The sequence below is a fragment of the Rhipicephalus microplus genome, chromosome 1 (assembly GCF_043290135.1).
Source record: "Rhipicephalus microplus isolate Deutch F79 chromosome 1, USDA_Rmic, whole genome shotgun sequence".
Classification (NCBI taxonomy): domain Eukaryota; kingdom Metazoa; phylum Arthropoda; class Arachnida; order Ixodida; family Ixodidae; genus Rhipicephalus; species Rhipicephalus microplus.
In genome coordinates, this window is record NC_134700.1 from 40,321,417 (window position 1) to 40,327,698 (window position 6,282).

Below are 6,282 nucleotides of genomic sequence, written 5' to 3' on the forward strand. Positions count from 1 at the left end.
GTTTACGCACGGCATCATTATTATATGATATGCAAAAGAAAACCACAGAAAAAAATAGCAACATGGCCTAGTTGGTTAAGGCCCCGTGCAGAAGAGCGGAAGGTCCTTGGCTCGAATACCATTACGGTGTTTTGGAATTGGAGGAATAAATCTCCTGAAGCCGTGGGCCTGTTTATGCATGTTTATGCATTGTTTATGCATGTTTTTTTTTACCGGTTCAGAACCACCTAGTTATATTACTACCCAGCGGGTGTTGCTATTGTGTGTGCCTGATAGATGAACGGACAGACGCATGGACGAACGCTTCGACCCACTTATGAATACGGTGTGATTTTTTGTACTCATTCATTTTTCATAGTGCCTTGAGTATATATATATATATATATATATATATATATATATATATATATATATATATATATATATATATATATATATATATATATATATATATATATATATATTATATATGTATATATATATAAATATAATGTATAAAAGGGACAATTAATCAGCTGCCCGTTCATAATAAGTTCACGTGCTACGTGACGCCAAACATGCGAATAAGAGTGTTTTCACACTCGTTGTTTGGCTTATAGATGGCACTGACTGTCACTCCTACTTCTAAATTCACATATAAACCCCAAAAAGTGAATGGAGGGACGGCCGCTGTGGGACAATTAATCAGCTGCCCGCTCATAATAAGCTCACGTGCTACGTGACGCCAAACATGCGAATAAGAGTGTTTTAACACTCGTTGTTTGGCTTATAGATGGCGCCGACTGTCACCCCTACTTCTAAATTCACACATAAACCCCAAAAAGTGGACGGAGTGACGGCCGCTGTGATAGCTCAGTGGTTAGAGAATCGAACGCGTTATTTGAAGGTCGTGGGTTCGATTCCTGCTCACAGCTGGTAATTTTTTCATCCACTTTTCTTTCTTCTTTCTTCTTATTTACATTCCATTGGTTCTAATAACTTCCAATGTACATTCCTTGGCATTACTGTCTGTTATATCTCATTATTATTGTGTTAAAACACGGAAATACGAGCCTTTAGGTATACACTTCTCTCCCTTATTTTATTTAACGAGGGTCTCGTACTGGCAGACTTGGCGCGTTTAGGTTGTATAAGAGGGACAATTAATCAGCTGCCCGCTCATAATAAGTTCACGTGCTACGTGACGCCAAACATGCGAATAAGAGTGTTTTCACACTCGTTGTTTGGCTTATAGATGGCGCTGACTGTCACTCATACTTCTAAATTCACATATGAACCCCAAAAAGTGGATGGAGGGACGGCCGCTGTGATAGCTCAGTGGTTAGAGCATCGAACGTGTTATTCGAAGGTCGTGGGTTCGATTCCTGGTCACAGCTGGTAATTTTTTCATCCACTTTTCTTTCTTCTTTCTTCTTATTTACATTACATTGGTTCTAATAACTTCCCTTGTACAATCCTTGGCATTACTGTCTGTTATATCTCATTATTATTGTGCTAAAACACAGAAATACGAGCCCTTAGGTATACACTTCTCTCCCTTATTTCATTTAACGAGGGTCTCGTACTGGCAGACCTGGTGTGTTTAGGTTGTACAAGAGGGACAATTAATCAGCTGCCCGCTCATAATAAGTTCACGTGCTATGTGACGCCAAACATGCGAATAAGAGTGTTTTCACACTCGTTGTTTGGCTTATAGATGGCGCTGACTGTCACTCATACTTCTAAATTCACATATAAACCCCAAAAAGTGGATGGAGGGACGGCCGCTGTCTCGTACTGGCACACTTGGTGTGTTTAGGTTGTACAAGAGGGACAATAATTCAGCTGCCCGCTCATAATAAGTTCACGTGCAACGTGACGCCAAACATGCGAATAAGAGTGTTTTCACACTCATTATTTGGCTTATAGATGGCGCTGACTGTCACTCCTACTTCTAAATTCACATATAAACCCCAAAAAGTGGACGGAGGGACGGCCGCTGTGATAGCTCAGTGGTTAGAGCATCGAACGTGTTATTCGAAGGTCATGGGTTCGATTCCTGCTCACAGCTGGTAATTTTTTCATCCACTTTTCTTTCTTCTTTCTTCTTATTTACATTCCATTGGTTCTAATAACTTCCCCTGTACATTCCTTGGCATTACTGTCTGTTATATCTCAATAATATTGTGTTGAAACACAGAAATACGAGCCCTTAGGTATACACTTCTCTCCCTTATTTCATTTAACGAGGGTCTCGTACTGGCAGACTTGGTGTGTTTAGGTTGTATAAGAGGGACAATTAATCAGCTGCCCGCTCATAATAGGTTCACGTGCTACGTGACGCCAAACGTGCGAATAAGAGTGTTTTCACACTCGTTGTTTGGCTTATAGATGGCGCTGACTGTCACTCCTACTTCTAAATTCACATATAAACCCCAGAAAGTGAATGGAGAGACGGCCGCTGTGATAGCTCAGTGGTTAGAGCATCGAACGCGTTATTCGAAGGTCGTGGGTTCGATTCCTGCTCACAGCTGGTAATTTTTTCTTCCACTTTTCTTTCTTCTTTCTTCTTATTGACATTCCATTGGTTCTAATAACTTCCCCCGTACATTCCTTGGCATTACTGTCTGTTATATCTCATTAATATTGTGTTAAAACACGGAAATACGAGCCCTTAGGTATACACTTGCTCTCCCTTATTATATATATATATATATTTATATATATATATATATATAACAAATTTTTTTCTGGATACTGTTATCAAAGTTGTAAACTTCGATAATTGTGCAGTATAGGAAACAAAACAAAATTTATTTATTTAATCCTAACAGTTTCAGCTGGTGGACCAATCTGCTTTGGAGGATCTGAGCCAAATGATACAAGCTCGCCTAGCAGAGGGTCACCTCCACAGTTTGGAGGCGGCAAAAAGAAAACTAAACAAACGGACTAACGATGCAAGCAATAAACAAAAAGAAGAAGAAGAAGAAGAAGAAAAAAGAAGCGACCGAGGATCTTGACTTGACTTGACTCGACCGAGAGTCGCCGGAAGCGGCCGGGTCATCCATGCATTGTTAGTAGGGGTAGATAGGACGCGCCGCCAGAGGAGGTGACCAAGGAAAAGGAAAAAAGTGAAACATAGTGCCACTTTCTCAAATCTCGCACATATCGATCGAGTTAAAATTCATGTGGTTCAGCGGCTGGCCCACGGCATCGGGCCATGCACACACAAGAAACATACGAGCTGTTCTAGCTTCAAGAATACATTGGCCACGATACAAAGCTAAAAGTGCCCTCTCCCCCTCCCCCTTCTCCCCTCTCTGGCAGAAAAGTGTAACCAGTCATGCTCAAAATAAAAAAGGATATTCTTTATAAGATGAAGAAACAAAAACATAAACAAAAATACAAATAAAATAAAAAAACTAATATTACTGTTACGGGTGAAAAGCGTCGGAGAAACATGCTTGCTACCAATTCAACAAGCAGGCATTCAAGATGAAACCAAGGCTGCACGAGGGCTACGACATCATCTTGTTCTTTATCGAGTTGTTTCTAGTTATCCGTGGCGCAATGTAGCATCACCCCACTGTGGCGAAGGCACCGTCTCGGGGCATGGTTGTTCCGAGTATTTTCGCTTAAGCCGAGAGACGTGCACAACGTCAGAACACGAGTGGGCGCTGGTGTTGTGAAATGGTTCGATTTCATAGACATCGTCAGCAACTTGGCGCATGACACGGTACGGAACCAAGTTTGGCGAAGTCAGGTTTTCGCACAGGTCAACTCGACGTGATGGCTTGCTGAGAATGACCGTGTCACCACGCTGGAAGCTGACATTACGATGGCGGGCATAGTACAGCAGTTGTTGGCGGTTTTGCGGATCGCTAAGACGCAGGCAAGCAATTTAACGTGCCTGTAAAGCTCTGGTGATAACATCGCGGGCGTAGTCTGATGTGTGGGTAACGGTAGGAAGGAGCGTGTCAAAAGGTAGCGTGGGTTCTCGTCCATACATGAGAGAAAGAAGGGGAGAAACATGCAGTATCTTGCCGGGACGTATTATAGGTAAATGTCACAAACGGCAGGACCGCATCGCAGTCACGATGGTTGGTGAAAACGTACAAGACGAGCATTTCTGTGATAGTTCGATTTAGCCGTTCTGTGAGCCTGATGGTTTGAGGATGATAGGCTGTTGTGCACCTGTATCTTGTCGCGCAAGAATGCAATATGTGTTGTATAACCTAGGATAGGAAGTAGCAACCCCTCTCAGTGAGTAGTTGTCGAGGGGCGTCGTGATGAAGTATCACGTCTTCCAGGAGAAAGTCGATGACGTCGGTTGCACAACAGGTAAAAAGAGACTGCGTAATGGCATACCAAGTGGTGTAGTCCGTGGCGACTGCTATACACTTGTTCCCACTGACCGATAAAGGTAGATGTCCAAGTAGATCGAGACCTACCATATAAAGTGGTTCTGATGGTATTCGAATGAGCTGAAGGCGTACTGTTGGAAGGGTCGTTGGCTTTTTGCGGTGTTGACAGGATTTACAAGAAGCGACGTAACGATGGACGGATCGGCACACACCAGGCCGTAAGAATCGACGTCGAACACGCTCATAAGTTCTTGAGACTCCTAAGTGACCAGCCATTGGGATGTCACGTTACTGCACGAGGGCAGTCGGATGCATATGTTGGGGTATGACCAGTAGCAGCTCAGGTCCGTCAGGATGCATGCCGTAGCGATATAATACGCCGTCTCGGAGCAGGAACATACGGAGAGACGAACGAGTTTTGAAACCAGTCAGCCGAAGGATGATATCTCTCATGTGAGGATCACGACGTTGCTCCTCTGCGATGTTGCCAAAGGCGAAAAGTGGAGGCACGCAAGTAGACTCGCCGCTCTCAGGAACGTCCGTTGGGTCGACTGGATGACGCGACAAGCAGTCGGCATCTTCATGGTGGTGGCCCGATTAGTAAACGACTGTGTACGAATATTCTTGTAGCCGTAGAGCCTACCAGCTGAGGCGCCCACTAGGATCTTTTAAGGACGACAGCCAACATAAGGTGTGATGGTCAGTGACAACTGTGAATGGCCGACCATACAAATATGGCCGAAATTTACCCACTGCCCAGAAGAATGCAAGGCATTCAAGTTCAGTGATTGAGTAATTTCGTATTTCGTTCTACTGGCGACAACAGACGACTAGCGTATGCAATGGCGCACTCGCAGCCATGCTGTCTTTGTGCCAAAACTGCTCCGATTCTATGGCCACTTGCGTCGGTGCGCACTTCGGTTGGAGCGGACATATCAAAGTGGCCGAGCATCGGTGGCGTCGTAAGTCTGGTGGTCAGTTCATCGAATGAATGGCTTGCTCAGGCCCCCCACAAAGGTCACATCTTTCTTCAGTAGTTCCGAGAGTGGGCGCGCGACATGAGCGAAATTCCGCACAAATCTGCGAAAGTAGAAACAGAGGCCCAGAAAGCTCCGAACGTCCTTCGCAGAGGTCGGCAAAAGAAAATCATTGACTGCGCGGGTTTTCTCAGGGTCGGGACGAACACCAGAATAATCTACAAGGTGACCGAGGACAGTAAGTTGGCGGCGGCCGAAGTGACATTTTGACGAGTTTAACTGAAACCCTGTTTTGTGGAAAGCAGAAAGAATTGTCGAGATGTCTCAAAAGTCAGTGAGAAGACGTCATCAAGGTAACACAAGCAGATTGACCATTTAAAACTGTGAAGGAGAGCGTCCATCATTTTTCGAATGTAGCTGGGGCATTGCATAAACCTAACAGCATTACTTTAAACTAATAGAGTCCATCGGGAGTTATGAATGCTGTCTTCTCACGGTCGATGTCATCAACCTCTATCTGCTAGTAGCCGGAACGGAGGTCTATGAAAAAAAATAATTTGCTCCACTAAGAGTGTCAACGGCGTTATCTATCCGTGACAGGGGATACACGTCTTTTTTCGTTACTTTGTTCAGATTCCGGTAGTCGACACAGAAACGCCAGCTGTTATCTTTCTTTTTGACCAGGACGACAGGCGAAGCCTAGCGGCTTGAAAAAGGCTCAACGACGTTCCGAATAAGCATCTTGTCGACTTCTTTCAGAATTACGTGGCGTTCGCTGGAGGATATCTGATAAGGCCGCCGATGTACCGGATTTGCATCGCCGGTGTTAATTCGATGCTTTATGACAGTTGGACAGTTGTTTGGCCAAGTGGTCAGTTGTGGAGATCAAATATGTCTTCGTATAGGACGCACGAAGGCGACGAAGCGCGTGCACATTTTTGGCAGGGAGATCACATGCGATC

At 44.4% G+C, this 6,282-nt stretch overlaps 1 non-coding gene across 1 annotated transcript; it reads left to right on the forward strand.

Annotated features, from left to right (window-relative positions):
* The first annotated feature begins 1,977 nt into the window (after positions 1–1,977).
* TRNAT-UGU (transfer RNA threonine (anticodon UGU)) lies at positions 1,978–2,050 on the forward strand. The gene has a single exon. It is a non-coding gene; the product is annotated as a tRNA-Thr (tRNA).
* The last annotated feature ends 4,232 nt before the right edge of the window (positions 2,051–6,282 follow it).